Here is a 12,892-nt window from a genome sequence, read left to right on the forward strand (position 1 = left end):
GTTTTATATATATACATATATATTATTTTTCATTGTAAGTTATTATGAGATATTGAATATAGTTCCCTGTGCTATACAGTAGGACCCTGAATAAATACCAAGGTCCTATGGCATTGAGCTTTTAAAATCTCTAAGTTGATATGTAAGTTTTCTGTAATGATGCAGTTTTCATTTTTGGAAAAGTTTTGATAATATTTTCTTCAAATATTTTATCTGTCTCTTTTTCTTTCTCCTCTCCTTCTGGGAGTAATATATTTCACATTTTCTCCTTTGTTGTATGTCTTGTAATTAAAAAAAATTATGGTGGGCATAGTAGATTATACATTATAAAAACCATGAGCTCAGCTATGTTCCTTGGAAGAGGGCTGATTTTTCTTCTACAAATAACTGTCTTGGCTGAACTCGAACCTCTAAGTCTGTCTCTCCTGTGGTGGATAATAGATGAAATCGCCATTTGGCTTGTCTTCAAGACTTGTTTTGGCCCAGACTCTAGAGATCTTCTTCACACAAGTGTCTTTTGATGGTTATCAAAGATTTTGGGCAGAAATCGTGCACTGATGTGGGGGCTCACTCCTCTGTACCTTCTTTCTAAAGTTTTGTCACTTTAGTTTACCAGCCATTTTACCATCATTAAATTCTTCCTATAACATCTCAAGACAGTAAGAGCAAAGTTTTATGCTGCAACATGCTACGTGGTTCAGGAAGTGCCCTTAGGCAAAATGATATAAAGACCCAAATATTACTGAGTACAGTTCCTATCTTTCAGTAGTTGACTTCTGATCAATTTCTGCCTGCTTTATGTTGCTTCCCACTGTATTCAAATGGTTGTACAAAATTGCTTTTAGTCTTTTGTCCATCTTATAATTTTTGTCTTCTGAGGGGTTATTATGACTAAAGTGTTCTGCTATTAATGGAAGCAAAGATTCTTGTAAGTAGTTTTAAATTTCTTATATCATATTTATTTCTAAGAAATTTTACTTGAATATTTATATATCTGTTGGTTTTTATCATCACTTGTGCTTTACTCACATATTTTAATTCTTTGTTTCACTTCTTTAAATATTTTAGAAACTTATGTTTGTGATATTAACATTTAGGCTCTTTCTGAGTATTTTGATCTCAGTTTCACTCATGGTGACTTGTTTCCTTGTGTGATTTATTATTTTTGATTATAAACTCAAAGTCATTAGAACATGAGAAATTTTTGATGCCTGGAAAGGGGAGTAGTCCCTAATACCTACCATCTTTCCATTTTGAACACCTATGGAAATTTACTCTTCTGTTACTGAACTTAAGACATTTCACTGTATATTTGTTTACATTTCTGTTTCATTTAGGATCAGGATTGCCTGTACAGGACAGAAAACTCAAAATTATGGTGGCTTAAACAACAATTTGATCCTATTTCTCACCATATGAAAGTGGTATAGAAAAAGATAGTCCACGTTTGTTTTGTGACTCTACAGCATCAGAAAAATGGCATCATTCTACACTACTGTTCAATCATCTTTAGTCTGTGTCTTCTACTGTATTGTTTAGGATAGTTGCTTCAATTCTATCCATCATACCTACATTCCAGCCAGCAGGAATGAAGAAGAAATAAAGAGTGAGCATGTTCCCTCTGTTTACATTTACTTCCTAGATGGCTTTTAAGACACTTACTGTGTGTCATTGGCCTGAACTAACTAACATGGGAACATATATGCCTCAAAGAGGGCCCAGAAATGCAATTTTGATTCTGGAGAATGAGATACCAAGCTAAAAGCTGAGGTTTTATTACCAAATATGGTGAGTGTAATCTATATTTAGAGAAAATTAATAGTCCTTGTCACAATGTCTCACCTATACTACTATATAATAATTCTATTGATTGAAAGAGCATCTTATTAATAATTTTATATCCCCAAGAATGTTTTCAATGTCTTCCATATATGTGCTCAATAACATTTTGCTGAATTGATGGCTGAAGATTGTTTTACAGTTTTAAGAATCACTTAAGTTTCTCTGCTCCTCCCAGTATTTTTGTATGACTTAGCTTCAAAGAAATTATAAGAATTTATTATATGTTATTAATGTAGTATTTTTAGGTCTTGATGTTGATCATAGGTAAATTGAGTAGTTTGAATTTGAAATTCAGCTTCTAAAAGACTATGTGTTATCTATTCATCTATAAACATACACTTCTTAAATCATATTCATTAGAATAAATTTGTTAATATATAAACTTGGAAGTCTGTTTACTTTGCAGTGGTAAGCACTTTCACCTGCATTTCTGGCACTGTGTCAGTGTTGTCACTGATGATCTAAATCAACATTTGTCGATTGCGTTTTATAACCACTTTTATTAGGTACTGCTCAGGGTAGCCCTATGAACTGCATAATGAGTAATAACCTGGTATTCCATAAATAGAAAATGAAGCACAGAAAGTACAGCTGTCTTAGCCAAGGTAACACGTCATCAGGAAATACTGAATAAGAATATGTTTAAAAAAATCATTTTCAGAGTTCATCATCAGAGTGCAGAAGCTTTAGATTAGGGCCTATTATGCCATCTAAAACATTTGGAAATTTTTTTCCTTGTAGAGGTCTAAGCATATACATCCTTGTTTTTCATTACCCTAATTATGAAATTCCTTTATCACATTAATTACGCCCCTTTGTTTGTCTTTTTCCTAAGCCCTGAGATCCTACATCCTTCCCTAGTTCCTTATGACTTCTCACAGAAGAAACTCACTAAAATGCTGAGCAGATTTTTGTGGTTCATGTATTTTCCTTTAGCTATGGCAGGGGTTAGTGACAGCTAGATATAATAATTAATCTTTGCTGCATCAAAAATGTAAATCTTTAGTATAGCATAGGGGTATATATTCAGTATCTTGTAGCTCACAGTGAAAAAGAATATGAAAATGAATATATATCTTCATATATGACTGAAGAATTGTGCTGTACACCAGAAATTGACATAACATTGTAAACTGATTTAACTCAATAAATTACAAAAATGTAAATCTTTGAATAATATTAAATAAGTGTCTTAAGAAGATGCTCTAGCACTTCTGATCAAGATGTGTTCTGTCTGCTCCAGAAACATAGTAATGAAAAAAAATATACTAAGAAAAAAGTAAAGCAATAAAAATAAGATAAATATCTTTATGGGCCAGGAATAAAACAAAAGTATACAGAGTGAAGAGCAGGACTGAACATGCTTAATTGCTAGTCTTCAGGTTCAGATGAAGGCAGAGGTAGATGAGAAAAAAATCTACTATGGTTAAAGTAGGCTAAAAGTCCTTACCCAAGGTATGAATCCAGAGCCAAGCACACTGCTTAAGACCAAAGCCTGAGAAAGTTTATCCCTCGTCATGAATGGAAGCTGAACTCAGTTATTTCTGAATACTACCGGGAGTTATAATGCTTATATGAACTTCAAGTCCTAGGAGAACAGGTGGTCACACATGTAAATTCATGATCAGTGGATAAGCTAAAATACCTGCTGGATTGATACCTGGATTAGCAGTACTCTATGTATAGTCTTGGGTTAGGTGTATCAAGTGGAGGCAACTCCACGGCCACTAGGCAGGAAGAGTACGAAGAGATGGTGAAAAAGGGAAAATTAGTCCTGAAAACCCAGGCTCATAAAGATAAAAAATCAGCAGATAGAGGATGATGGGACCTAATTAAACTTAAAAGCTTTGCACAGGAAAGGAAACCATCAACAAAACAAAAAGACAACCTACAGAATGGGAAAAAATATTTGCAAATGATGTGACTGACAAGGGATTAATTTCCAAAATATACAAACAGCTGCTCAGCTTAATATCAAAAACAAAAAGAGAAAAGAAAAGCAACTCAATCAAAAAATAGGAAGAAGACCTAAGTAGACATTTCTTTAAGGAGGACGTACAAATGGCCAATGGGCACATGAAAAGATGCTCAACATTGCTAATTATTAGAGTAATGCAAATCAAAACCATAAGGAGGTATCACCTCACATCAGTCAGAATGACTATCATCAAAAAGTCTACAAATAACAAGTGCTGGAGAGGGTGTGGATAAAACGGAACCCGCTTACACTGTTGGCGGGAATGTAAATTGATGCAGCCTCCGTGGAAAACAGTATGGAGTTTCCTTAAAACTCTAAAAATAGAGTTACCATATGATCCTGCAGTCCCACACCAGGGGATATATTTTAATTCAAGAAGGTATATGCACCCTAATGTTCATAGCAGCACTATTTATAATAGCCAAGAAAGGAAAACAACCTAAATGTTCATAGACAGATGAATGAATAAAACAGTTGTGGTATATATACACACACACACACATATACACACACATACACATATAGTAGAGCATTACTCAGCCCTGAGAAAGAATGAAATAATGCCATTTGCAGTGACATAGATAGACCTAGAGATCATCATATTAAGTGAAGCAAGTCAGAGAAAAAGATAAATATCATACAATATCTCTCATATATGGAATCTAAAAAAAATGATACAATGAATTTATTTGTAAAACAGAAACAAACTCACAGACATGAAAAACAAACTCATGGTTAGCCCAAAGAGGAAAGCAAGATGGCGGAGGGATAAAACAGGAATTTGGGATTTACAGTTACAAACTACTATATATAAAATAGATAAATAACAAGAAACTACTCTGTATCACAGGGAACCATATTCAATATCTTACAATAACCTATGATGGAAAAGAATCTGAAAAAGAATATATATATAATTGGGAGTTTGGGATCTCCAGATACTAACTGCTATAACTACTAGATATAAAATAGATAAATGACAAGTTTTAAAAAAAGAATATATATATTACTGAATCCCTTTGCTATACACCTGAAAGTAACACAGCATTGCAAATTAACTATACGTCAATTAAAAATGGTTAAAAATAAAATAAAATAAGATAATAGAAATAAGAACATAAATTAATAAAATGGAAAATAAGAATAAAACTGAGGGACCAGTTATTTGAAAGGACTAGTAAAATAGATAAACCTCTGTCAGGAATATTAAGAAGACAAAGCAAAAATAAATATTAGAATCAGAAAAAGTTTTATAAATTAAGATAGAATAGGGCTGTTTAAAGTATTGTGATATCTGTTCATTAATTTAAAAAAATCAGATAAAATGAGCAAAATTATAGAGAAAACTTATTATGCATATTGACTTAAACAGAAATGAAAACCTTAATAAAATAAACATTAAAAATAGTGAGTAAATTAAATTCTTTCCCAGCCATACTCCTCCCAAAGCATCAGACCCAAACTGTTTTATGGGTCAGATTTACCATAATTTCAAATTTTATCATACCCTGTTTTATGCAGAGTAATAAAGAGAATAAGGAGAGATAGATGTGCCCACATGGCTTATCTACTCTTGATAACAAATAGACGAGGAGCGTACTAGAAAATGAAAATCCTACTTACGAAGATAAATGTAAAAAACACCAAATGAAATTATCTCTAAAACATGTTCAGCAGTCTGTAAAAAAAATTTTAAAAATACATTGGGACTTGGTTGGCTCCTTAAAAAAAAAAAAATCATCCAAAATTGATAGCATTACAGGAGAAAAAGTAAAATCATTTCAGTAGATCCTCATCCAAAATTGATAGCATTACAGGAGATAAAGTAAAATCGTTTCAGTAGATCCAGATACATTAACAGATAAAAATAATCATTTATTAGCAAATTAGAGAAAAAAATATACTTCTTTAATTTGACAAATAAGACAATAAGAAGTCTGCCCCCCTTTGACATAAAAGATGTGTATGTTTAAATTTATAAAATGCAAAAAATTACAAAATGAAGTGAATGTTTCTTATTACTATAACTCCTACCCACTAATTCTTCCCCTGAGAGTTAACTCTTCTTAAGCATTTGTTATTTCTTTACAAGAAAGTATATTCCAGCATGTGTATATATCCCTGAATATATTTTTCTAAATGCTACAAATTATATACAGTTCTGCACCTTTCATTTTTTCACTTAATAGAGCTTGTATACTTTGCTGTATTACCTCAGATAGGTATACTTTATTCCTATTAGTAAGTATGTAGTATTCCAACAAAGAGGTGTATTAAACTGGGATCTTCAATCTTATCTTTTCTACTTCTTTTTCCAGCTTTATCGTGATATTATTGACAAATAAGCTATGTAAGTTTAGGTATACAATGTGATTTAATATATATATATATATATATATATATATATATATATATATATATATATATATATATATATATATATATTGCAAAGTAATTACCATAGTAAGGTTATCACCTCTATCCCCTCACATAATTACCACTTTTGTGTGTTAATAAAATTTAAGATCTACTCAAAACGTTCAAGTGTATAATACATTGTTAATTATAGTCACCATGCTATGTGTAAGATCCCTAGGATTTATTTATCTTACAGGTGGAAGCTTGTACCATTTGAACATCTCCCCATTTCCTTCACCTCCTAGACCCTGCAGCTACCGCTCTAGTCTCTTTTTCTATGAGTTGAGCTTTTTTAGTTTAGACTGTACATGTAAGTGAGAACATACCATATTTGTCTTTCTCCCTCTGAGTTATTTCACTTAGTATAATGCCCTCAATGTTTATACATATTGTCACAAATGGAAGGATTTCCTTCTTTTTTATGGTGGAAAAAATTCCATTGTGTGTATTTATATTTTTCATATATGTATATATATGAAAAAAATATATAGTGGTGATTATATGAAGCTACATGTGTGGTTAAATTTTCTCTCTCTATATATATATCTCCCCCACATTTTCTTTATCCATCTATCCATTGATGGACATTTAGGTTTTTTCATGTCTTAGCTGTAGCAAATAATGCTGCAATGAACATGGGGATGCAGGTATCTTTTCAAGATAGTGATTTAATATCTTTTGGATGTATACCCAGAAATGGGATTGTTGAATCACATGATAATCCCGTTTAAAATTTTTGAGGCGTCTCCAGATTGGCTTCATAACAGTTGCACCAATTTACATTCCCACCAACTCGTCTTTTCCAACTTACTATTTTTTGAGAGATTTTCATATTTTATGATGGGTAAAGTCTCCTCCTCTTGTGTGAAACCCAATAACAATTTAAGTATTTATTTTTTAGACTATTTCTATAATTTTAGACATTTAGGATATGAAAGGGAGGCTTCTGCATACATTTCAATTCACCCACTTCAACTGGAACCAAAACAAAATCTTAAGTCATATGGCTAATAGAATTTAATTCTACTGTGCTTTGGATAGATCATATACATGAAACTGGGTATCATTTTAAGATGAGAAATGATGAATTAAAGTGAACTGCTGAAGAATTGTAAAGGCATAGTGTAAGTAATATTGTTATTCAGTCTAAAAAAAAGAAAGACTTACGGTGTTTATATAAAATTTGTTCTCATATATTTGGAAAGTAATCAAGAATTAGAATGAGAACTTGGATTCAAGCTTATATGAGAACGCCCAGACCTGGAAGATCAGTTATTTCTTGAGAAATAAGTTGGAAGTTGGGAATATCTGTAGGTGATAGGATGATGTTAAAATGGGCGTATAGAACACAGTACGTAAAGAGTATTAAACTAGACAGTTGTTGGTAGTACCAACAGACGGTCATGTCAGTGTGACCCAGTTCATCAGGCAAGTAGGATGGTGTGATAGGGAATCTGGGAACAAGAATTGCAGTATTACCATAAAGCCTCAGTTTTAAGACAGATGTAACATTTAAGTATCATCTGAACTTTGAACATTGTCTGGAACATCCGCACAAAGTGGTTAATTAGTATCTAATATAAATGCATATAATGTCAATGTACTTATCTCAAGGTACTCTGTTTTCTCTTTGGAAAACACTGTGTAAGAAAGTTATTTTTTATGCTGAGCTTAAATCTATCTCTAGTTTTCACCAACTGATATTCCTCAGTCTTTTCTCCACATCTTTGAACCCAGTACTCCTATTGCCTAAAATGCCTGATGCCTATCCCTCCTGATTGGCTGAGCTCTGCCAATGAGTTAAGGGTTTACTCAAGTCCTGTTAGCTTTTTAAAATGTCTTTGACTTCCCAAGTTCATAGTGGGGTTTTTTTGTTTTTTTTTTTATTTGTTTGTTTGTTTGTTTTTGGGCTATCATAGAGTGTCCTGTATCTATCAGGTGTAGACATTCAGGATATATAGTATTAGATGTCTTTTTCAGTATACTTTTCTTATTTCCCCAACTTCACTGCAAATTTCAAAGTCAAGATTATGCCCTGTACATCTCTATATCCAGGACCACCTATCACACAACTGAAGATATTGAGTGCTTTCTAAAAAATTACTTGCTACTGGCTTTTTCTAATCAAACACCTACATCTCAAAGATATGAGTAACCTGTTTGTTGTGTATATGAGTGAGCGCATGGGACTTGAAACCTGAAAAGTCTGTGTAGTGCACTAAATCTACTTCTTAGCCCAAATGCTAGGTAGATAAGTTTGCATTCAGTTCCTTCTGTCCCTTTTTCATCAGTTCTTCTAGGTACTCCTCATTTCTGCATGCCTGGTTACTTTAAGACTCTCAGAATTTAGCACTGTAACATCCTACCAGTCTAAATGCTCTGGGCTTTCAGAACCAGTCTTTTTGCTCTCCCCAGAATACAGTTTGGAAATTTCCCCTTGTTAATGGATTACCACAAAATCCCTTTAAATGTAGTCTTTAAGATTGGTGACTTCCAAAGAGTTGAAAGTAAGGGCAGAAATTCCAACAAACATTGTCAAAGGTGTATTGGATACAGTACTTTTGATTAAATCTCTCCAATTACAGAAACCCCTTGGGCTACTTTTTTCTTTAGGAATCCTTGATAAAGATAACCACGTTCTTCTGTGAATCAAAATTCTATAGATACATTAGCATGGAGGAGTCTGACATTCTCAGAGGGAGATCCATACAGAACAATTTGGAGTTTGGCTTTTTTAAGAACATATTTAACACACAGTGTCAACCTATTCTGTTAAAAACTTTTTATTTTAAAATAATTGTAAATTCACAGAAGGTAGCAAAGAAACGTACAGTGTACTGCCGCCCATCTTTTCTTCACCTCTCCCAATGTTAACATCTTACAGAACCATAGTACTGTCGACTGAAAGAAAAATGCACAGCCTAATAGTTGAGAGTTAAATTTTATTTGAGGAACTTCCTGAGGACTATAGCCTGAGAGACAGCTCTGAGGAACGATCCGGAGAGGTAAGGGAGGAGCCAGGATATATATGGGGTTTTTAGCTGGAAAAAACACATAGTCAAGAATCAAAAAATACTGCTAATCACAAAGAACAGACATCTCAAGTTGAAAATTGTTGTGTTTTTCTATGTAAGGCAAGAGGCAAGAATCTGCGTTCGTTGAAATTATTCCTTAGATACGCATCTTAACTACCTGGAGCCAGTTTCCAAGGCACAGAATGCTTGTTTTTCTCCATCCTGAATTCCCCTCAGGGTGCACTGTCGGTGCGTGACTGCAGTGACTAATGGTTTGGTCTTTGTAGAAATGGAATGGCAGCAACCAGGAAATTGGCATTGGTACAATCCTCAGCTTTTATTCATCAATTTTTATTTCATCAATTATGCATACAGTAATGTGTGTCTGTGTGTGCGCGCATGTCCCCATAGCTCTATGGAATTTTATCGTATGTGTAGTTTCATGTAATCACCACCACAATTAATATATATATTTTACTATCATCACAAAATTCCCTCATTCTGCCTCTTCATAGCAACATACCCCATCCTTAACTCCTTGTAGCCACTAAACTGTTCATCATCTCTGTAATTATGTTATTTCACAAATGTTATAAGGTAAAATCTTTAAATATATATATTCTGAGATTTTTTTTAATTCAGCGTAATTCTCTCATGGTTCATCCAAGTTGTGTGTATTATAGTTTGTTCTTTTTTTATTGCTGATAGTATTCTATTATGTTGATGTGCCAAAATTTATTTAACCATTCACCCATTGGAAGATATTTGGGTAGTTTCCAGGTTTTGACTGTTATGAATAAAGTTGGATATAGGATTAGCTTTAACATTTCTTTTAGGAAGTATTGTGCCACTTCCACATGACCTTTGTGGCTTCAGATGTAAAATTTACTGTCATTTGAATTAGTGTTCCTTTATAGGTTATGTGTCATTTTTTCTGACTGTTTTTAAGACTTTTTATTTGTTTTTAGTTTTCAGAAGTTTAATTCTGATGTCTCTTGGTATGGGTTTCTTTGGGCTTATCCTATTTGTGTTTTGCTCAACTTCTGGAATCTGTAAATTAATGTATTTCAGCAAGTTTTAGAAATTTTCAGCCACTATTTTTTCAAATATATTTCAACTCCATACTCACTCCCCTCCTTCTATGACTCCAATAATACAAATGTTAGATGTTTTTTATTATCTCATACATCCTTGAGGTTCTGTTCATTTTTTAAAGCCAATTTTCTTTTTGTTGCTCAGAATGTGTAAATTCCATCAGTCCTCCAGTTTACTGATTCTATCTCTTTCTTAAAACTCACTGGAAGTAAATTTTTTTAAAGAAATCCAGCTATTTTACTTTTCTGTTCTATAATTTCTAAATGGTTATTTTTATAACCTCCGTTTACTTGGACTTCCTATTTTTTATATTTGTTTCAAAAGAATTTATATTTATTTATAGAAATATATTTATAATGCCTGCTTGAAAATCCCTGTCAGATAATCTCAGCATCTGTTTCATCCCAGTGTTTGTGTCAGTTGATCATCTTTTTTCATTCAAGTAGTGTTTTTCATTTTTTGTATGACTAGTGATTTACAATTTTGTCCTGGACATTTTGTGTGTAATGTTAGAGGACTCTTGAGCCCATTTAAATCTTTTATTTCAGTAAGCAGTCGTTCTACTTTGGTTTTGCGTGTAAGACCTTGCCTACTTTGTGAGTTGAAGTTCTATTGATAATTTAATTTTTAGAGCCTCTACATTCTATTCTGATTGGCTTTGTACTTCTTGCTCCACTAGAGCTGCTGCTCAGTTTCTGCATGTGCTGCTTAGGCTATCCGGTGTTCTTCAGTGCAGGGTTCAGGAAATTCTTGGCTTTGATTGATGCCAGTTTGCAGAACCAGTCTCACTCCTTTACCAGGTGTGTGATTAGAACTCGCTATGCTGTTACTGCTGTGGCAGATTGGGTTGCCACTGATTCAGGCGAGGATTGGAGGATGGGTCCCCGACTGGCCCTGCTGATACTCTTACTATGAAAGATATGACTGCTGTCTCTTTGGATACAGGAAAGGGACCTTGCTGTTGCTGCTGCTTTGGTAGGTTGAGCTCTCACTCATTTGGGTGAGCTGTGTGAGATGGGTCCCTTACTGGGTCCCATTGATGCTTCTGCTGCAGAAGATCTGGTCATTGCTGCCCTGGGTGTTAGACAGGGAGCTCCTGACACTCCCACTAAAGCAGAACAGCCACCTGACTCAGTATGTGGTTGACCTTGCTACTGTTGCTACTCCTGTGGTTGTTTGAGCCTGCTGCTGTTCCAGGTGTGAAGTTGTCAGTGTGTCCATATTGGGCCCTGATGCTGCTCTTTGGATCTGCTGCTGTCCTGGGTGTTTCACAGCAACGCTGCTGCTGCTGCTGCTGTGATAGACTGGGCTATGCGCTGCCCTGAGTAGAGGGTATGGATGGATTTCTCCACTAGGTCTCTGCTGAGCTACCTGTTTTGGGTCCTTTGGCTGCAGAGATCAGGCTTTCCTTGATTTCTTTTTTCTTCCTTGCCCATTGGAGGTTCCATATTGCAGCTCTGTCTAGATCCAAGTCTAGAATAAGTGGGAGATAAAAAGGAAAACCCATGAAGCTCACTGTCATGTGATTCCTCAAATCTCGAGGTTTCCAGCCAGTCTGCTTTTATTCTTTCCATCTTTTAGAGTCCTTTTATGATTATTTGTTGATTTATTTCCAGAATATTTAGTTGTATTTAAAGGGGAAGAGCACGGAAAAATAAGTCTATGCCATCTTTTCCTGGAACTGGAAATCTATGCCTTTTTACAGTGTTTAATAACAGGGCGATGAAGGCTTAAGTATTTTATGGTGTATGTAAAACTATCCTACCAAGAACTATGTTGGAGCAAAATATTAAAAGTAAGTAACTGAACTTTTTTCTCCTTCCAAATATAATGTAATTGTGAGGAAGATTAAAGATTTGTTTGACTTTTATTTCTTACTAATGAAGTATTGATTATCAGCAATGAAGACTCATATTCACTGCATATATTAGCTCCCTTTCAAAGAGCTCTACATCAGTTATCATTATTGTAACAGAATGAGGCATTGCCTTTAATTTTCTGAGATTTTCTCATTCTTTTTTTTTTACAGAGACCTTAATAATGTTTGCATTCTAGCTTTTAATATTAAATTATGTGAAAGGATCACAGATGATATTTTGAAATTCTAGAAAAATATGTCAGTTAACACAGAATGAACAATTATATCAATGCCTAGTGAGGTTTTTAACCCATTATGTTTCTAATAAATTTTGCCTACCATTTTGACTAACATGAAGAGATGGAGAATTTAATTAAGTATAATATTTTTGAAAGGTCACTGCTTCAGTAAGCTTTCATGTTTTAGCCCCAGATTTCCTTACTACTTGTGATAAATAAGATATATATATGTATATATTTGTTCTTAGTTCCTGGTTTCTGACACAGACCTTCTAAAACCTTTGCAATCTCCTGAGTGGTAAAGGTGACAGGAATGTCGTTTGTTATTCACAGCCAGCCCCTTTCAACCATACCTGAGGTTATGCTAATAAAGAGACTCTTTGTGGGCTCTTAAGTAGCTTTAGGATGGGGGCTGGTTGCCAGCAGAACGAACCATGTGATCAGAGGT

This window comes from Camelus bactrianus, chromosome X, assembly GCF_048773025.1.
Source record: "Camelus bactrianus isolate YW-2024 breed Bactrian camel chromosome X, ASM4877302v1, whole genome shotgun sequence".
NCBI classification, from domain to species: Eukaryota; Metazoa; Chordata; class Mammalia; order Artiodactyla; family Camelidae; genus Camelus; species Camelus bactrianus.